The sequence below is a fragment of the Gigantopelta aegis genome, chromosome 12, assembly GCF_016097555.1.
Source record: "Gigantopelta aegis isolate Gae_Host chromosome 12, Gae_host_genome, whole genome shotgun sequence".
NCBI classification, from domain to species: Eukaryota; Metazoa; Mollusca; class Gastropoda; order Neomphalida; family Peltospiridae; genus Gigantopelta; species Gigantopelta aegis.
The window spans coordinates 49,991,440-50,014,706 of NC_054710.1; the positions used below are offsets into that span (position 1 = coordinate 49,991,440).

The following is a 23,267-nucleotide window of genomic DNA, read 5'->3' on the forward strand; positions in this document are numbered from 1 at the left end:
TGGAACCCCTCTTTTCAAAATCCTATGTACGCCCATGAAGTTGCACATACAAATACTTGTTATTTCCAAAACACTTTTACTTTTCTTCTTACGTGTAACCAACTGCAATTATTTATATTAAAACAAACCCAACCTCCCCTCCTCCAATAAACCAAACTATTTTGTTGGAGGATGGGATGGACTAAACCTCGTTCGCTGTATTGTTAGTGATGTTTTTGATAGACGTTTTAGTAATAGAGAAAGTAACTATACGGCAATGATTCATCTTATTTATAGATCTACTTAGCCAGTTATTTGGCACGTTTTTTGTGTTTTTTCTGAATCGCCGGTGTGCATTGTAGAGTTAATTTCTTACTTTGACAGTTGCCGCCATTTTAGTTGAATGAATGAATGAATGAATGAATGAATGTTTAACGACACCCCAGCACGAAAAATACATCGGCTATTGGGTGTCAAACTATGGTAATGCAAATAAATAAAGTGATGATCAACATCAATATAAAAATTCAAAGGTTTAAACAAAAACAGTGTAAAGAACTGTGCAAAAATACAAATACAAATATCACAGAATTTTACGGACACCGTATTTTACTCCAAACTTCAATGTGTGCTGTATTGGCCATTCTCAAAGAGAATGTTACACCCCTGCACCACGGTGAGGTTACAGCACGCGCAGGGGCCATTTTAGTTGAGGACATTACAAGGACAGGTCAAAGAAGCGTTAAGCAAAATGGTTATAAATATAATTTATGAATTTTGACCAGCAATAAACATAATTGAACAATACAATGACTAGAAATAGTGTTCAGATTTAATATCAGCGATAAATTAGGACATTCGTGTAGTTTGTCAGACTTATTTTGATCGGTAACATTGTATTGTCGTGTATTTTTGAATTTTATATAAACGACCGCCGTGTATATTGACTTGGCAAACGAGGGCCGACTATATACATGGCAACTAATAAAACATATTATTTCATGACGAAAATAACTGAATACGCTGAAATAAAATAATAAACAGTCGGAATATGAACTCACCATTAATTATTATTATTATTATTATTATTATTATTATTATATTATTATTATTATTATCAGGCGCGTGTGCATGGAATTTAGCATGGATAGAGTCTAGACGGCCACAACGCTATAATGCTTGGTTCAAAAACGGCTAACATGTTTTCCAGTGTCACCAATGTGGCATACGACCAGTTAGTCGTTTTTCGTTAAACGTTTGCAAACTATTTTGACTAATTCGCAAAGTGGTCATTCAGTTTAAAGGGACAGTCCTGAGTTTGCTGCATTGTAAGATGTTTTCGACTAATAAAATATTTCTACGATTAAATTTACATATTAAATATATTTTCTTGTTTAGAATATCAGTGTCTATATATTCAATATGTTTCTGGTCGTCTTAATATTTGTAAGAAGCCCAAACTGGATGTTGTCTTCAAATAATTTGGTACGTACGAAAAAAAAGAAGAAGTATTTTAGGAAATAAAATGAAATTTAACACTGTACAAATATTAGAACGATCAGAAACACGTTTAATATACATTCACTAATATTTTATGCAGAAAAATATGTTTGATATGTAATTACAATCGTTAAAAAGTCTCTGTTAGTCGATAACATCTTAAAATGTGCAGCAAACTCAGGAATGTCCCTTTAATGTATAGCGTTAAAAAAAAAAAAAAAAAAAAATGAGCCTACTGTCGCATGTATTGCCATCCAAAGGTTGGCTTAATTATTACTTAACCCAGTTGAATCCAGTTCTACGTGCAGGGACAAGTTCAGCCTGCCGTTTGTGCGTGTGTGCAAGGACGTTAAAGGGACATTCCTGAGTTTGCTGCATTGTAAGATGTTTCCGACTAATAAAATATTTCTACGATCAAACTTACATATTAAATATATTTTCTTGTTCAGAATATCAGTCTCTCAATATTAAAAGCGTTTCTGGTCGTCTTAATATTTGTAAGAAACCCAACCTGGGTTTTGTCTTCAAATAATTTCGTACGTACGAAAACTAATAGTTTAGGAAATAAAATGCAATTTAACCTAGTACAAATATTAGAACGACCAGAAACACGTTTAATATGCAGCCACTAATGTATGCAGAAAAATATATTTGATATTTAATTACAATCGTTAAAAAGTCTCTGTAGGTCGATAACATCTTTAACATTGCAGCAAACTCAGGTATGTCCCTTTAATCTTGCATTTTTATAGCCCCCCCCCCCCCCCTAGATATAACACCGGCCCATCCACCCCAAAACGGTAGTAGTAGGCTAATAATAATAATAATAATAATAACTGTGTATTATTATGATTATGATTATGAATATTATTATTATTGTTGCATGTTGGCAAAGTCACGTCGCGGTGGGGTGGATGGGGGCGGTTGTTACAAAAACATTACATAAATTTAGAAGGGAACCCGGGAGTCGTCTCAGCGTTACTGGTATAAAACATGTATTTTGAGTTTATTGCCCCTTGCAATTTTGCGCATTTGAAATTCAGAAAATGTACTGTTCGTACAGTACTTAGTATGTATTCTTCCTGTTCCAGATGGTTCGGTAATATGGAACAGTCGAGTACTTATTTACCGCCTATATACATGTTTTGCTGTGATTATAGCCAGCCCTCCGTTGCGGTGGCTATATACACGGTCGTCGTATATATAGTCACATCGTATATAAACACCGTCTAGTTCAGAGTATTTTTTAAAAATGTAACAATTCCTATTCCAAGTCAGCTTTTATAAGGTGGAAAATGAAGGTGTTTGTTATCTAGATGTTTAGAGTCTTTTGCATACGACTAACGATAAATTTACCTGTAGATGCAAAGGCCTAACTAGTCGGGATTGTCGACGTTTAACATGCTTCTGTTAATAAAATAAATTAATATATAAGCTTATTATCATTCAGTACATGTTTTTCTTAATTTTTATTAACTTATTTTCATTGTTTTTTTGTTTTTTTTCTATTTAACCTACGTCGCAGAGAACGGTCAAGCGTTCTCGTTACACAAGCTTGGCAAATTGTTTTGACACTGCGGTTATTCGGGGGTTGCCCATCACGTGACTACAAAAATAATACGTCACACCTCTTCGCCCCAAAGAGCCGCTGTTTCCTGAATTATGGACCGTTGACATAATTCAATTATTTTTTACAAAATATCAGTAATAAGTGGGTAATGTTATTTATGTAGATGGAATAAAGTACTTTTAGCGACAAATCAAATGTATACATTTTCAGATAATACTTTCTTAGGTCAACCATCCGTGACAGAGCACCTTTAAAATGCCAAGTTGCCTTACATACCTGTTACCTCAGTTGAAACTGAAAGTTTAAAGAACTAATATTGCAGTAACAATGAACATAACCAGCTGGATATCACTAGACAGTGCTATGTTAAAAAAAAGAGAATGGATTGACTGCATAATGAATGATGAATTAAAAGTAAGTAAGCTTTCAAAATGGGTCTTTGAATTTTGAGAACAACGGTCTTGAACGTTTGTGAAAAGTTTGTGAGTTTTTAAGTGAGAAGTTTGTATGAACCCTGGTACTACATGGTGTGGGATCCCTGAGATCTATGTATGTGTCATGTAGTTTCCTTGGATCTCATCTTCCATACCCATCCCCAAAACCGACATGTCGCATCAAAGTCTTGCTTATACTTGCAGGTATGGCCTTTTTAAAGGTCACCTTTGGAACTATTCTGGTTATTTTTTTCACGACAGTCAACACTGTTAGAGGTAAGGATTCAGTTTAATATTTTTAATAACCGAGCCAAAAAAAAATAAAAAATACCAGCAACAAAAACCAAAACAAATCCTTGCAGCATTTTATTCTTACACACTTTTCAGTAGTTTAAAGTGCATCAGGATGGTATTTGTATTCTTGTAATATTGTTCAAACAAACAAATTATACTAAGGAAGGAATGTTTAATGACACAGTTTAAACAACAACTAAAATAAAAGTAAAATGGTCAGTTTTTCTTTTTAACTTCAGGTCATTGCTATATAACTGCAATCATTTTGCCTGTTGAAGTACAATGGCAAGAACTCTGCTGGTTTCATTAATATTTAATGAAACATTGGAACTACACTTGTGTTCAATGAATATCACATCTATACTTTAGCAAAATTTACCTTTCTCATTCCTACTCCATAGAGTTTTGTTGGTGGCTTTGTGTATTGTTTCTCAACATGACTGTCAAAGATAGTACCTTTTCTGGTAGAACCATCAATTTTTCCCAAAACTATGTTGACAAATGTGTTTGCAATTGGTCAGTTAAATGCGTAGATCAGAGCATAACCATCAAACATGTAAGGTAAGCAAACATGTCAATCTACACATTATCACTCTATAAAACATTGGCTTGCCACAAGCATTATTCCAGTTTATCATGCAAAATCAGATTAACAAATGTTGTTGTTGGCATATTCATCCAGATTGGAAACTATGACGCAGCTATATAGACAAAATGTTTCCTCTACACATGAAGCATATTCTCGGGTTGTGGTTGAACGCTATTAATGGTTTGCTATCTTGGTCATTCTAGAGACGAAGTTTTGATACCATTTGGGTTGTCATCAAATACTGTGCAGGACATACTATACTTCAATCACACTGAACCAGTTGATAATGTGTAGGGTGATAAGGAGTCATTGACAAGGCCAGAAAGGATAGGAGGCTCTGGAGGTGTGTCCACCTATCAAGAATGTCTCAGCTACATTTGAAAATAGCTAATTTCTAAACATACTTTCTAAACATTCCATAATTTGACAGTCATCTACATCTTGTTTAAGGAGATTGGAAACATAATTTGAATATAGCAAAAACAACGTAGATATGTATTCCAGAATATACATGATCTGCGCTGCTATGTATTAATCATAATATGAAACCTGTTCGTTGTATGGCAATTGCTCATGTTGAATGATAGTTTAATCATAGATACCAGTTTAAGATATGCCATTTTCATTGTTGCTAGAATAACAGTGATATTGTCTTTAATTAAATAATAACATTATACGATAAATATTGATGATATTCAACCCATACCCCCCCCCCCCCACAAACACACACACAACAAAATAAATAATAATAATGTTCCTTAATTTGTACAAAATGACTTTAAATTATCTTAACACGATGGGATGTCTACCATCTTTGTAAACCTTAGCATTAAGCATGTGTCCTCATTTCTAACAAATGTTCCTGAAATTATTTTTGCCCAGTTGTTTAGAAAGAAAGATGGGATCTGTTTAAATTCCTAATAATATTACAAGAAGCACATTTCATATCATTCTACACCAACGCCAAAGATTAAACAAAGCATATATGTATAAATGTATATTTATATTTATATTTATATTTTCATAAACATATTTGGAATTATAGTGTGCATACTAGAGCTGGAACGATTCACTCACGTAATCGGTGCATCGAATACAGACTATCTGCGATACGTATTCGTTATTCGGTACCCAAATAACGAAATATATTCGAGGGTTGTTTTGGGTTGTTTGCTTTTCTTTTTAAATATTATTAGTTGCTTAATATATAAATTTAGAGAGATCACAGTTTGCAAAAGAGTATTGTAAGCAGTCTATTATCCCTTAACCAAGGTATCATGAAGAAGTGAACTCACAATGGCTAAATTACACCAGTCACGTTATTGTTTTAAACTGACATGCGATAGTACACATGACATATATTAATAATGTGTTAAACGTTTCGTCATTGCTCTGTCTTAAACGCCAGCAATATGGGTTTTTGAAAATACTTCAACGGACTTTGTTTTCCAAAGTTGTCTGAAACTGTCGCGAATAAAAAAAGCCATGCACTTTGTCGTTTAAAATATGTAATAACCCGACGGATGAGTAATTATTATATTACATGTATGATGTATTATTATTATTAATGGTCAAACTAGTTATAAATATTCCACAGGGTCAACGCATGTTATACTGGTAATTAACTAACCAGCAGGAGAATTCTTCAACAAACGTAACAGCAGAAATTACTGCAGCCTGAATAACCGTCCAAAATTTATTTTGGCAAAACCATGTGCGATGCCCAATGAAGTAAGAGTTGACTGTCTATTGCAACCTTTAAAATATAGGCCTATCATTCATTATTCTTATAAAAAACAAGAAAGAAAAACTCTTGTCAAGTCGAAAAGATATATTAATATATTTAAAATCTCTAATGTGTAAGTGTAGCAGTATCAGATTTTACACTTTTTTCAGAATACAGGAAGGAAAACGTAACAGCTACGGGTTGGTTCAGACGATTTATTCAGTGTCACAACAAACTGGATGAGAAGACAAGGGAAAATACCCTACAAGAACAATAAAACAACAAACATATCACATCATAGAATACATATAGAATTCATGTACATGTCATCAAAGTAAAACACCACAACAAACGTATGCATATAACATTTATATCACAATTTAAGCAAATGTATATCTTTAATCATATTCATCCCATCATAAAAATAATGTAAATTGAATTACCCTGCTTTAAATCCTAAGTATTTAACGCCAAACTATAAAACGCATTCGATAACATAAAGCAATGAATGAATGAATGAAAGTTTAACGACACCCCAGAAAAACATAAAGCAAATGCATGTAATAAATACACTTGATGAACATGCCAAATACAAATAGGCATATACCACAGTTATACATGAAAAACTGATATTTGACAAACATAATACATAAAACTCATACCAGGTAGATGACACCTGGGTGTGAGATAAAGTAGATTCTCCAGCACACAAAAAGAGAACAGGGTGATCTATAATTCAAATAAAAGACGTATAAAGGAACCCCTTCACAATTACCCAGTTAATACATCACATATTGTTCAACAAGATGAACTAAAACGCATACACATACCCAAATAACATGACATTCGGGTTGTAGATCTATTTTAAGCAAGCTATCACAAATAAATAGTTATACAATGCAAGTTAATCTATATACCCAATATAAATAATCATTACTTTATACATTCACAAAGCTATTAAACAAAAACTAGCCACAATAATGTCTAATGTTGTTAACTAGCAATGTATGTAGGCAAGACATACATATACTAAATAAAACAAAATACACAGTATAACCTTTCAAGTAATTTTCACCTTCAATTAATATTTTCAGTTCTAACTTTAAAAATGAAAACTGGCCTGAAAAAAATCTTAGCAGGAGAAATGCTTAAGAATAAACCTGAACCCTAGAGACAGGTTGTTTTATTCCCTGATGGCAAGTAACGTGAGTTAGTCCAGTGTAAACTGAAATAAACGATTACCACATTTACCAGTTACCAGTCTATTGTTTGACATAACCTGGCGGAGGATCAAATGAAACATAAGTTACACAATAAGCTGACAGCAGGCAAACTGTAAATAAAAGTTACATTAATTACAAAAGCTGATAGCAGGCAATATCTGCACACAAAACATTAAATACAAACCCTAACTAAAACAAATGCCACATACTTCCACATAAGTGACAAAGAATATAGTTATAAATGCCTACTTAAACTGCTGTAAATAACATGTGGGTATTTTGGGTTTTGTTTTCCATTCTGGTCTAACTTACCTGTCACTTCGTGTGTCAACAAGCGTCCGACTTTGCTACATGTGATTTTTCATTTTCATTTTGTATCATTTCTAAATAATAAAATCCTAGTTTTAGAAAAAAAGAAAAAACATTTTCCAAAGGGAATGACGGCAAACCAAGTAATGCAGCGCTGCATTTGTCTTGTCATCGACACTGATATTTTAGGGGCATAACGGCAAGTAAGGCGAGCAATTGCCGCTGGTGCCGTGGTGAAATTTGAACCCTGCTGCCTATCATCCTTTCAACTCTGCATTGTTTCAGAGATACGATTATGATATCGGAATTTTCTTTTGTCATCAGATTGCATACTCTCAACTATTTAGGCAATATTAGCATACCTCTTTCACGTTACAAATCAAGCCAAGCATGCTATGGTCAGCAGCAGTGTTGGTCTACGATAGAAGCCAATTATAAAATGATTGGAGCATCACTTAAATTGTGCACCAATGCTTGCCTATCTTCCTCCAACTGATGAAGCCTCTGGTGAACAAATAAACCCTTTAGAACCATATCCACAAACATTAGATCCAACTGTATATGGTTGATCATGAGAAGTGACTTGAAAATATCTTATACCCACCATTGTCACTGATACATTATTGTCTCCAGATGCGTTGCTAAAACTTGATAAGATACTCATGTGAAAGTCAATATGCATGTAGAACACACACATGTAGTTGCAACAGTTCCAAATTGGTATGTAAAGTGTTTGGTATGGGAATGTTGTCAGGTTTGTTTCAGTGATCAAACGATGCAATTGATTTGGCAGAAAATGAGAGGATGAAGAATTAATAGTAAATCTAGGCACAAGATAAAAAATATGGCATTAAAATTATCAAAATGCATTGTGGTACAACATACGTACACTTTAACTATAGTTTACTAACACATGGTTTCTAACTAATAGACTGAACATTTGGTTGTGCTAACAGAGACATTGATGATATGTTAACTTTGATGACGTCCTTTCTGGTAACAGAGTATCTTAATGTTTAATACATATTCACTATTTCTACTGGTGCCTCAGATAATTGTTCAATTATTTATCTTGTAAAAAAAAACATAATTGATATTTCTATATCATGCCTGGTTACAGAGCAATAGCACTTTGTTGGCTTTGACGTTCCTTGTAGGCCATATGGTGTCCCTTGGAGGCCATATTGAATATTGCATTTATGGTGTCTAAAAAGATATATTTGGACAAACAAATGCGATGGAATCATTTCGATTCCATCCAGAATTGGTTTTGTAATGTTTACGTGATACTGACTTTTACTCAAAATTTTAATTTGATCTATCTGTGATATTTGTATTTTTGCACAGTTCTTTACACTGTGTTTTATTTGACACTTGAATTTTTATATTCATGTTGATCATCATATTGTTTTTTCCATTACCACAGTTTGACACCCAATAGTCGATGTATTTTTTGTGCTGGGGTGTCGTTAAACATTCATTCATTCATTCATTCATTCATTCATAATGGTGTCTACTGCGTTCTTCAGATAATTATTTCATTGAATTGCTTATATTTTAGAACATACAAAAAGATATATAATTAATGTTTTCATCATCCCTGGTTACAAATATATATCACATTGTTGATTTTTAGACCCAATGTGATCTTCTTGAATATTTTAAATTGCTCAACGGTGACACCTGGATATTATTATATATGCTCTAAAGATAAATAAACAACATTAAAATAAAAATAACCGAGAATTGCAGATTAGGCCAAAAATCGCCTCTCTGGTGCTGGACTAGTAAGTTTATGATTTAATTCCATGGAATTTTGTTTTATTGAGTACATTAAAAACCTCTATGTTGTATTTGCAGGTGTGTCTCTGAATATGACTGGTTCATCTTCCCATGCAGTGCTCAATGAATCGTTTACTTTCACCTGCACTGTCACAGACGCTGCTAATCTTAAGGATGGTGTGGATTTTTATATCAATACAACTCCACCACTTGCTCCAGTAGGTTCTCTCTACCAGAATATGGCTACATGTTCAGTGTTTAATACTCCAATTACTACAAGATACACTATAGCTTGTGGAAGTGGAACAAACAGTTCCTTGGCTACCACTAAGATCTATACGTTGGTGATCAGCAGTGCTACATTCAATGATAATACAACCTGGTGGTGTCAACTGGCAAAAAGAAAAACAAAAAGCAACATTTTTACACTGTCTGTTTACAGTAAGTGATGTCCATTACTTTTGGTGGGGAGGGGGGGGGGGGGTTGGTGTGTTCGTCCTACCCCCCCCCCCCCCCGGCATTGATAATATTTGTTGTTGATTATTAATTAATAGTGAGTGAGTGAGTGAGTATACATGTATTTGAGGGCCCAAACATGTTTGTGGGTGTTCGGAGGCATGCTCACCCAGAATAAGTTTAAATATCACATGTTAATACAATATAGACCGAATAGTGAGATGTGGTGTGTCCATTAAGGCGTTTTTTTCTTTTTTCTTGAAACCGACCCTACCTAAAAAAAATGGCTTACCCTGATTATTTTTCCCTATTTAAAAATGTTTTATTTTCATTTAAAAAGCAGGCATAACATTCTTCCGCGGATTTGAAAGCTATTTAGGTCGTTTCTATGAATCGTCCAAATCCGAGGAGTTTTTCTTTCTTTTCTTTTTTTCTTTTTTTTTTTGGGGGGGGGGTGGGGAGGGGGTGTAGGTACCTATAGTTTGTAACTCAGATGGTCTAAATACATTGTTCTCAATATTTATAATCTGCTTTTGTGCCGTGTTGGGTTACTTCACGCATTAGACCTGTAATCGAGACCAGCCACTTGTAAAAACAACGGGCTTTGGTTCGACACTATAGCAGGCTATACGTAAAATCACTAGCCATTGGATGGGCATAATGAAATGAAACAGATTTGACCAATCACAAGAGCCATAATGATTGCACTACTTAAAGCTTTTCAAGCGTCTGGACATTATTAATTAGGCTAAACATGGTAAAATTATTGGCTAAGGAAGAGGAATCGCGAGTTCAAGAAATCAACAAATTAGTGAAAAATAAGTTTAAATGGACATGGCTTGAAAAAACGGTGAAACTTGACATCAAAATCGGAAAAAAACATTGGAAACATTGTTGACAGCTTGGGCAATTTTGTTTAGAAAATGTGACATTCTTGGTAGGGCACTGTGTGTTTACTGTAATGACTTGATTAATTACGGTTCACGAGGGTGTGTTGCACTCGTAGAGCATGCTACCAAAGTAAAGAAACATTCCTGGTAAGGCATTGTGTGTTTACTGTAATGACTTGATTAATTACGGTTAACGAGGGTGTGTAGTATTTTTCGTGAAATTGTGTCCTTTACTAAATTATAATTACAAACGGGTTGGGGGTTGAGGAATGTGGGAATTTAAATAGTGACAGGTTTAAAAAAAAAATACTTTGTTGAAAGGAGTGCTGTAAATTTGACAAGTTATTCCAAATAAATATTGTTATTTTTATACATTCCTCCATTTTGTGCATATATCTTTCTATTTTTATTATACAATTGTTTATATAACTAATTTGTATGTCATTTCTCTTCCTCGAAAATTGATGTAAGGATTTGTTTTTTTAATTTGTAAATTGGTGTTTGGTTTCACTTTGGTGATGGTTGTGTGCTATCTACAAGCATTTCTGCTAATACTTATTTTCTCCAAGATACTAAATTATTAGATTAGCTATAGTGTAGCGTGAAATTATGTATTTGTATATGCTGCTTTTTGTGCTATCTATTTCTGCTAACACTTGTTTTCTTCAACATGCTAATAGTAATTTATTTATGTATAAAGCTGGCTAACATATCTACATTGTACTGTGTAGATGATGCCAAAAGCATCAATATTAAAGTATAATAAATATGTATGAACCATGTGCTACATAACATCCCCCAGCTGTGGTCTTATCCCACACTCAAATGTTGGTGGTCTTAACTTTGTTTTACGTATATACTTTTCAAGCATATCAGATTTTTAAATATAAATGGTATATACATTTGAACATTTGTGAAAAGAACATTTAAATAAATCAATCATATGAGCAACTTGTACATGTATAATATACATCCAGTAGTCGAAATTCGCAAAAGCTGTTGCAAAATTGATTTGCGACAGCATATTGCACTCACAAATTTATTTTTTTATAAGTTTTCATTTCCATGTCACTCGGAACAATTGATTTCTTATAGTGTTCTTAATGTTATTCAATATAATTAGTTTTTTTTTCTTCAGTATTTTCTTTAAAAGTGCCGCTGCAAAACTACATGTACATGTAATTTGCGACAGCAATCATGTGCCGTCACAAAATTGTTCAAATTTCATGGGCTATGCATGTATACCATTCATATTGTAATTGGTTAATTAATTGGTCCTGGTTAGCGTCATTTAAACAAAGTAAGTTAAAAGTAATTCAGGCACTTGTCTTTGGCATTATTTCAGAACACAGTCTTCCTCTGAGTTTTGCGCCTGCCCTTGTCAGTGCCGCCAAAGAACTTGCAAAAGACCCAAGAGCCTTATATCATGTGAAGTTGGACAGAAAGACTGCAGCTTACAAGATGACATATGGAATTGGAAACACTTTCACTCAGAAAACTGTTGATGCCCTCCAGATAAGTACATTTTCCATGAATATTGATGAAAGCACTAGCAATAACAACAAGAGGATCCTTGCTATCTTGGCTAGTTATTTCTGTATCAAGCAGAAAAGAGTGGTGGTGGAACATCTGAAATCAGTTGAACTGATCAAAGTAGACACCAAATGTGCTCCATGATACAGATGCAGTGTTTTCAGAACTGTCTATTCCTTGGAATAACTTGGTATCCATACTTATGGATTCCTGCGCAGTAATGCGATGCTCGAAAAAAATGGCTTGAGGTGAAGATCCGGCAAGAAAAAGCACCACAGCTACTTGACATTGATGGAGATTAATGTCACTATATCCACAATGCTTGTAAGAAGTGTTGTGGTCCATTCGAGGGATATGTTGAAGGATTGGCAACAGATCTTCATAACGACCTGAAGTGGTCTGCAGATCTCAAACAGTTGCTTGTTGAAGTTTGTGAAATGCTTGATATTCCTTTCACTACACGGCAGATATTCCTGGCTCATAGATGGCTTTCGTGCTATGATGTCACAGCAGCGAACAACATTATGATGTATGCTTTCAGAGAATTCTATTATGGCTTTCTGACCACTGAAGATAAGAAACTGTATAAGTCGCCTGTCCATAATCTACTATTAATGAGAAATGTTTCTACTAGTGGTATGGATAGGATGAAAGAAATCTGGCATGAACTCAGTAACAAAAAACTAACAGAAGATGGACAACTGAGAAAGGAAACAATCATTGAGAAAGTCATTGTAAAACACAAGCAAACATAATTGTGCGCATCCTTTTATACCGCTGTTTTACAGTTGCTGAAGGACTTTGTCTTGTTATTTCAAAAGAAATCGCCAATGATTCATCTGCTTCATGATGCACAGGACCAGCTACTGAGGGATTTCATGGCCTGCTTTGTGAAGGCTGAACTTGTGGTACACAAATCAGCTGCACAACTTAAAGCTATGAATCTTGGAATTGATGAAGGCCAATCTTCTAGGAAGTCAGATATGTTTGTAGGAATAAAAGCTGAGATTTCCTCAAAAGAGCCAGCACATCATATATTCAATGTACTACACAGATGCAAAAAAGCTACCCTTGGATAATGCCATGCTGAGAGCTGTTTCTGCCATTGATCCAGATGCACGGGGCCACAATGAGACTGTGAAATGTATTAAAACCCAGAGAGATAGTCTTAGACATTTTCTCAGTGATGAAGATGTTGAGAAGTTATCTTTAGAAGTGCACAGATTTCAAGTAGATACTTCTCTTCCTTCTTCGAAAAAGCTTAATGTTGGAGAAAACCAGAAATATCCTGCTCTAACCAAGATGATCATGCCAGTTTTGACATGTTTTCATGGACCCATGGTCGAGTCATCCTTCAGTTTGATGGGGAACATTATTGACCCCAAATCCTCGAAGATGAATGTCAGCACCTTCAATGCTATACAGACAGTGAAATATGGACTGAATGCTAGGCAGACACCTTCTCTTGAAATGTTCCACAAAGAAGATGTGCTACACACCAGAGTGGACAAGCAGCTATGTCTGAACATGAGGAGTGCTGCAAAACAGCAAAAGCAGCGATGGAAAGACCTAGTTCTTTTGAAACAAAAAAGACTTGACACATTTAAGGACAATTTGACCTATGTTCCACCAAGCAGTCAGGCCAGACTATCAGTTGCCGAAGCTGAAAAGATTGCAAGAATACAGCACCAAAAATCACAGAAGAGGAAGGCCATAGAGAGATTACATCATGTATGTGCCGAAAAGAAAGCCAGAATGTAACCCATGTGCATTTAAATATCTTCATGCATTTATACTTTCTGTAACTAGGACATTCACCACATTGAAATTATTTGACATTATTTGTCATCTAATAGTGGCATTTGCCATAGTTTGACACCCAATAGCCGATGTATTTTTCGTGCTTTGGTGTCGTTAAACATTCATTCATTCATTCTAATAGTGGAAAATTGTGAACAATCATCTCTGATGTACATGTTTCTTTTAAACAATTACTGGATTATATTGATCAACAAGAGAACTTCTACTGCTTAACATTTGTTGTTGATCAACTGAACTAAAGAACTGCCTACATATTATTTCTGATGTATCAACAAAATAACTTTTACTACTTAGCATTTATTATTGAACTGCCTACACTTAACATTTGTCATTGATTGATCATCTAAAGAACTTGCTACTACAGTACTTGTGATTGGTTTATCAACTGAAGAACATCCTAGTTCTTACTCAACTAAATTGGTCCTGACAATACTTGTTTGTCACTTTAAGGTATGGTTAACTCAGTTTTACTGTCTGCCTGTCTGTATTGTTTATTCGGTGTTTGTAATTTTGAAAACTTAATGTGATGAATATTATGAATTTATCTTTTAAAAATCTATTGTTCTGTTCTTTTTTTTTTTTACTCTAAAGTGCCAAGAGAGAGCCCCTGAGAGCATCATTTTTTTTTTTTTATCCTGGGGGGGGGGGGGGGGGGGATCCCCCCTTCTCGACCCTCCCCCCTCACGGCCTTTGACCGTGTGCTGTCCACTTTGCGCACAGTTCGCAAAGCTTTCAGCTAATTTCATCAAGTGTCATTGTCATGCCTGAAAAAGAGTACAAATGTTGTTTTTGTAAAAACTAGACTGGCCCTACCTGATATTTTTTAGTCATGTTCCCAGAATCATTTTTAGGTACAAAGCAGAATAAAATTTTAGTTTCTTGATTTGTTAAACTCTATATTTGATTATTCATTTGTTAATCTGTCTATCTCTTTTGTAAGATGTAATATGTATGTAGGATGCATGTTCCTTGTATACTAAGCATATCTGAAATTACTGAAAAAAAAACAATACCAAAGGATGCTGTGATGTTGGTGTAAACAAATAACTCCATTGAAAGTGAAAATGCTGAAATTGAAGTAAATGGTAGGAGTAGCCTGTTTGGTGGCCATGGGTTTACCTTCTCAGTGAATCAGTATCTATGCCAAGTGTCAAAACCATGGATGTAAATTATGAAGGCTGGGTTTGTTTTTTTTAAACACAGATGTTTAACACCAAATGTAAATTGTGCTGATATGTTGTAATAAAACTATTCATTTTCTTTCCGTTACTTCTATAGAGACTGCAGAACTTATTTTGCAATGTGAGGTTTGATTAAATACTTGAGCCAAGAACAAACTGTTTGGGTTTTTGCTACTCACCCCAAAACAAACTGGCCATAACAAAATACTTTCCAAATTATAATCTAGAATTTATTTACTTAAATATACTGAAACTGGAAATTTTAATATTTGTACAGTTAATACTTTTTAAAATAAAGGTGGGGGTTTTCTCTTCCTTTAGTTTTTTTTCTTTTTTGTTGTTGTTGTTGCCTAACTAGACTATTTTGGACAAATGTAGCAAAAACCCAACATTTTATTCTGCAGTGACTGTAAAATCGTATAAAAGTTATAGTACTTTTACTTTTGGGGGGAGTATGTTGACTACATTATGATAAATTCTAGCATAGCATTGAAAAAAGCCACACTGTTGGACTGAAAATGTAAATACCAGATAGTTACTATTTATGTACTTATCAAATACCGTACATGTACATGCCAAGTAATTTGTGATCATATATTGAACATGAAACAAGCCATGCGTGAATACTGCATGTAATGCATCTCTTGAAATTAATGTTGAGTGAGTCATAATTATTTCTTGTTGCATCTGGTTTTAGAAATCCACATTTGTAAAATACCAGTATTTTGTTTCTTTAATTTATAATGTGTTATACTCTTACAGCCTTCGTAGAGAAAAAAAAAGTATAATGTCTAAAGCGGTTTTCAATTTGTGTTAATTTTATTATCAGTGGAAATCATGAAAAGCATTTTCTTGGTATGAACCATGATTAAGATAATTTACAGTGGACTTTTCTTGATATAAGTACTGAAAAGTATAAAATTTAGATACTGGTATGTCAAACACATTTATAATAAAACAAGCTCATTGAAGACAGAATTCCAATCAGATTATGTCATTTTGTACACACAAATTAAATTATTTACATTAACAAATTATAAATGTTGCAATACAATACCACTATCATTTCTAATTTTATAAAAAGGTGCATAAAAAGCATTGTTATATTTCTACTTACATGTAAAATAGAAAAAGAAAATTAAGAACAAAAAACAGTATATTTAATATTTTAAATGTCCTACCTTGATATTTGTGTTGCATTATACGTTTCCCCACTGTGGTTTTACACAATTATACACATGTATTCATATACTTACCTTATGTGACACCCATGTGTATGTTTGTGTTGGGTGTCATTAAACGTTCATTCATTCATGCAATCATTCATAACAGGCTTTCCTACCTGTTTTACTGTTCCTACCGTTTTGCATCCATCCTGGGGGTTTTTTCTTCTTCTTTTTTTCACTTCTTTTTTTTCAAAATAACTAGTTTCTCCTACCTTTTCCTACTTATTTTCTTTTACTTTGTTGCATGCAATTTTAAAATGCTGAGAATTTCACTAAGTGTGCATATTGCTTGTGTTTTAATTTTTATAAGTCTGTTTTTCTTAAATTGGTAACAAATGAGGCTCTTTTTTATGACACAAGGGTGGGAAATTGGTTCAAATAGCAAATCAGACATGTCATTTCATATGTAACACCATATATGATGAAAAACCACAGCAAGTATGGAGATATACTAATCGAAAACAAAATACCACAATGATTTAACATTTAACGAACTCCAAACATTTTATATTTCATTTCTACTAAAAGGGTCCTATTTGTTTCAAACCAAGTAAGCAACACATGGATGAAGACGGCTGTATGATAAAATGTTTAGGCAAAATTAACCATATAGTTTTGGTTTTCTTAGCAATACAGATCAAAATGGCAAAACCTTTGCCTCAATATCTCCACAAACAGCAGCGCCCATATGGCACAGATATTTAATTTCAGTACTTCACTTTCAACTTATTTCCGTGCTTATATCCAATTAAGGTTCAAGCATGCTGTCCTGGACACACATCTCAGACAGTGGGTTAGTTGTTAATTGTTAGTGGTTAGTGAGAAAGAAGAGTGTGTAGTGGCTTTACACCTACCCTTCAGTCATTAAAACTCGCTCTGAGTGGGAGCCGGTACCGGACTGCGAACCCTGTACCTACCAGCCTTATGTCCGATTGCTTAACCACGAAGCCGCCTAGGCCGGTCAGGCGATTAAAACACGCCTATCACGAGTCAGGTATCTTATGTTATCAGCGGCCTGACTCGGGTCAGCAGGTAGTTATATAAGTGGACAATTTAGAAAATTTTAATATTACCCCCCCCCCCCCCCCCCCCTCCCACACACGCCAAAAAAAGAAGAGAAAAGTGTTCTTAGAGACGCACCAGAAAACAATTGTATTATATTATATGTTCAAAGGAATTTTGTCATATATGGGTGCTTTATTTTTAATGGGCTGACAGTGTGACACATTTTGAGGGAGTGTACTATCTCAAGGAAAAGATATATTTTGTCAAAGAAATGTGATGGAATCCTTTTGATGGAATCCAGAACTTGTATTACAATTTTTAGGTGATGCTGTCTTTTATTCTAAATTTTAATTTTATCTATCTGTGATATTTGTATTTTTTTACGCAGTTCTTTACACTGTTTTTTTAATTTATCTGGATGTTGCGCATCTGTTAAATTTTGTATTTACCATAGTTTGACACCCAATAGCTGATGTATTTTTCGTGCTGGTGTTTCGTTAAACATCTATTGTATTCTATATTAAATATTTATTATAAAAATCATTGAGAGCTGATACCTTTAGTAAATGTAGGAAAGATTAACATTACAGAAATAAGAAGTTGAAAAATGCCAATCGTAATCAGAACTTGGGCATGGCCAGAGGAGGGATGGGTAGAAGGGTAGTTAAGATCAAACGACCTATACCTATACCTTACGGCTCTATAAAAAAACCCTAACTTCTGATGTACCAGTCTTGTGTCCATTGAATTGTTTTTTGGTTAAATTATTATATGACACGTCTTTAATCTGATATTTAGTATGTAAATAGAACCATGAAAAAAGTTCAGCTAGGTAGTATCCGAAAAATAAGGGATATAGTAACACTTTTTAAATCCAATATAATTTGACAATTACTCTATAATGCATTGAACAACATGTGCTCTTTCAGTCCTACTTTGTCCTACTGTTTCTCTCTATTTTCCTACTTGTTCTATATGTTTAATGAAGTCAGCTGACCGAGTTGTAATACGTTTTGTTTCAGCTGTTATTGTGATAGTTGGCTTAGATATAACAATCTCATTTTCTGGTTTGTCAGATGGCCCAATCCCAGGCAGTATTAACTTCAGTTCTACTGCAAGTGTCGAAGAAGGACACGATCTGACTGTGGACTGCACTGTTGACTGTAACCCGCCATGTGACTACTCCTGGACACTGGGTGATAATCAAACCACAACAAGTCCTCTGTTAAATCTGACAGTCATCAGCAGGAATCAGGACGGGAATGTGTACAGCTGTACAACGACAAACATTGTTCTACTTACATCTATAAGTAAAAACTTTACGCTGACAGTCACTTGTAAGTATTTTGTTTTACTTGTTAAACGTTAAATAACATTGAATTGATTTGTACCTTGATACTTTAAATGGTATATAATATATTATATTGACACCTGATAATAGGATCCTGCATATAAACTTGGCAAACCAAAATGGTGATCTTTCTGCTTGTTTTATTTTGGAAGAAGTTTTTTTTCGTAATTTTTAGAGTGTGTGTGGGGGGGGGGGAGATATTGATTTTTGTTTTACTAGCCGTCGGGATTAGCCCCAAAATATTTACTTGCCCGATAGTGAAAAACTCCTACCAACAGGCGTAAGCCTATCGTATTCCAGAAGTATTTATAATTGTATAGTGTGTATGGCAAATATGCAACCGTATTGAAAACCATATGCCTATTGGTTAAGATGATTTACTAAATCAAGTAGGGAACCCATCCCCTCATCATAGTCCATTCACGCTCATATTGAAAACCATATACTTACTGGTTAAGATGATTTACTAAATCAAGTAGGGAACACATCCCCTCATCATAGTCCATTCACGCTCGTATTGAAAACCATATACTTACTGGTTAAGATGATTTACTAAATCAAGTAGGGAACCCATCCCCTCATCATAGTCCATTCAAGCTCGTAGTGAAAACCATATACTTACTGGTTAACATGATTTACTAAATCAAGTAGAGAACCCATCCCCTCATCATAGTCCATTCACGCTCGTAGTGAAAACCATATACCTACTGGTTAAGATGATTTACTAAATCCAGTAGGGAACCCATCCCCTCATCATAGTCCATTCACGTTCGTATTGAAAACCGTATACCTACTGGTTAAGATGATTGACTAAATCAAGTAGGGTACCCATCCCCTCATCATAGTCCATTTACGCTCGTATTGAAAACCATATACTTACTGGTTAAGATGATTGACTAAATCAAGTAGGGAACCCATCCCCTCATCATAGTCCATTCATGCTCGTAGTGAAAACCATATACCTACTGGTTAAGATGATTTACTAAATGAAGTGGGAACCCATCCCCTCATCATAGTCCAACTTTAACTCATAGTGTAGGGGCATATGTAGCTAAGATAGGTCCCGTGGGTATGTCATGTCAATTGTGTGAACCAATGGTATTTATCACTATTGCATACAGATTCGGAAAACAATATGGTTCCATTTTTAATGAATATCAATATCATTTTGCGGTCACCAATGGTCACGTCTATAATCTGATCAAGTTCTAAAGTGAAATAAGGTGTCTCTGTATAGTCTTTAAAATATTGACATGTAACAAAACCATGAGTAAATGATTACTTTGTTGTTGTTAGGGCGGATATAGAAATGTTAAAAGTGTGGGGGGGGGGGGGCGCAACATATTCTAACTGCTAGATGTTATGTCAAATTCACGACACAATGTGCACAGTTTCTGTAAAAAAAAAAGGGTATTTATTGTCTCTCAAAAATAGTCTGTTCAGTGTAAGTCAAACGTAGGGGGTGCGTACACCTCTCTGCTAGTGTGTACAACGTGGGCATTGACTAAGTGGAAGTAAGTTTGCTGAGATATGTGTGCAATCTTGTCACTGTGAAATGGGTAGCAGTGTCTTTCAGACTAATTGGGGGCCATATATAACATTTATTTTTCAAAATCAGGGAATGTTTCATGACCTATCCCAACTGTTTGTACATTTGATCATTACACACACGCGCGCACGCGCACGCGCACAGGCACACGAACACGAACACACCTCTCCGCATGTTCAGATAGTGGCTGCAAAAACTAGTATATAACAAAATGTATGGGTCTGCTTAGTATTCATTTTGGCTTCATAGTATGCAGGGATTTTGACTGGAACTTACTGTTTAGGTGGGTTTGTAATTTTAGTTACATGTACGTACTGCAACACAACAGTTTTTATCAGTCACAATCTTTGTTATGAACACTGGACATTGTAAACCGATGAAGGACCTGTCTGCCTGGTTTATTAGTAACGTTGTGGGTATCGTCATTGTTGGGAAATTTTTCTTGTACAAATAGTGAACCAGCAAAACGCCAGTGTGTCTACAAACGGCACTCGTGGCAGCAGTCACGTATCGTTGAAACGTGCCTCTGATGTGTGCAGACATTCGTCGTTTACGAATGTGTAAAAGGTATAGCAGTGAATAGCATTGCTATGTTAATTAATAGTGTTGTATATTTCTAGATGATCCAGAGCGCATGTCTGCGTTAAGTGCAGGTGCTATATCGGGAATTGTGATCGCTGTTGTTCTGGCTCTTGCTATTCCTACTGTGTGCATACTTTATGAGAGGTAATTAAATCATGTATAATCATATGTGTAGTCAAACTTTGATAACTCGAATTTGAAAGGGGCGATGAAATTGTTTAATTTTTAAAAGTTCGTATATCACTCCTCAAAACTGAAACAGTGTTGCAGATGGATGATTTCATTCAATTTGGTAATAAACGTTTGGTGCACTGTCCCATCCCAAACATTTGCAATGCCTGTTGAAAGGCGAATTAATATATACTGGACAGTTCACCGCACCCCTAACTGGCAGCATTTTCGGGCTCCTTTTCTGTATGTGTTAAAAATAAATAAATAACTGAAGAAAACAGCTCGGTTACACCAGGCTACTGGGGTCCGAGTGACGGATAAGTCTGTTAAAAATCGGTTACATGCAACTCATCTTCATTCATTTCAACTTATTTTCGTGTTTTTATCTAATTAAGGTTCAAGCACGCTGTCCTGGGCACACCTCAGGTATCTAGGCTGTCTGTCCAGGACAGTGGGTTAATTGTTGGTTGGTTAGTGAGAGACAAGAAGGTGTGATGGCCCTTACACCTACCAATTGAGCCCTTAAGAACTCGCTCTGTACCGACCAGCCTGTAATCCGATGACTTAACCACTGCGCCACCGAGGCTGGTGCAACTAACCGGCATACTCTGCGACCACGTATTGTGCCATCGTCAACAAATCGCCACATGGTAAACGGACGCCAATGGTGTACAGAGCGTAGATACTGGGGAATCACTCTGGACCTCTTGGATAGGCGTTGTTGCGTTTGGAGACGTCAGAATGAACGCCAACCATAACATACTGACACCAATTGTCCTGTGAGCTCGCCGTGATGGTCGACAGTTTGTGTTTCAAGATGACAATGCTCGGGCCCACGATGCACAGTCAGTAGCAAAACCTTATCAGAATGCCATGACCAGCAATGAGCTCTGATTTCCCCCATAAATATATAAACATTTATTTTATTTTGGCATGTGTATACTATTCTTTAAAAAAAACAAAAAACAAAAACTTGCAACATTTAGCATGTCGCTACTGGTGTCACGTACTAAAGAAATCACGTCATTCTTGTAGATTATGCTTGCTTGCTATAGATATGGAACAAAAAATTAGATTGGGCACAACTTACGAGGCCCTCTCCTAATAACATACAATAATGAAATTATGGCAATAACTTGTGTTCATCATTTGCTAAGGAGAAAATTTTCATAACTCTTTAAAAATTATTATGTCCTATTTATTTCGGTTATTTCAATACTAATCTTTGATATCATAACACGTTGATATTTTGTTGTGGACATAACACTAAAGGAAATATTACAATTTGTGTCATGCAACGTTAGGAATAAATCACAGATTATATTTATTTTCAGGAAAATAAAGAAGAAAGCTGAAGATGTGCAGAACGAATCTAATAACTAACAGAAACCAAAATCAAACTCACAACCCTGCATGTTTCCGTAATTAGTACCTGGAGATAGAAGACAGAAACATGCTAATGTTAGAACTCCACAGTTTACTTTTTCAATTCGTATGAAACCGTATCAGTAAACAAGACTCTTTTGTTGTTGTTTTTTGTTGTTTTTTTGGGTGTTCCACTATTTTATATATATATATTTATTTGTTTTAAACTAAAATTGTAACTGAAATCAGACTGAAGTTGCAGTGCCATAGTTAGAAGTGCAGTATTTCACTAGTTTTACAATAGTTGTCAAAAATAACAATTGTTTGTTTGCATCAAACGGTAACTGATGAATTGGCTTCTAACTGTGTAATGAATACTATTAAAATTCGTATTGTTTACCATTTTTAATATTATTTTTATTTATCTTGCAGTATATTATTTTTTTATATTTAATTTATTTTCATTTTCATTTTTCTATTTTTATTTTTACCTTTGTATTTTATTTTATTTTGTTTAAATTTAAATTAATTTTATTTTTAATTGAATCAATTCAAATGAACTCAATTCTACATTCTATTTTATTTTAAAAGTTTAGTTTTGTCCATACATAGAACCATTCAGTACAACAGTTTGTGTTTGAGGAGGTGGTTGGTGGGTGGGACCTTTTCCTGTTTTGTTTTTGTTTTCTGTGTTTATCTTTTTTTAAAGAATAACATACTCAAGTTATGAA

The 23,267-nt window shown here is 34.7% G+C and overlaps 1 long non-coding RNA gene across 1 annotated transcript; it reads left to right on the forward strand.

The window, feature by feature from the left end:
* Nucleotides 1-12,997: 12,997 nt before the first annotated feature.
* Nucleotides 12,998-22,793, forward strand: LOC121386960. Its single transcript, XR_005959747.1, has 4 exons — nucleotides 12,998-14,556; nucleotides 18,595-18,855; nucleotides 21,039-21,144; nucleotides 22,506-22,793. It is a non-coding gene; the product is annotated as an uncharacterized LOC121386960 (long non-coding RNA).
* Nucleotides 22,794-23,267: the final 474 nt, after the last annotated feature.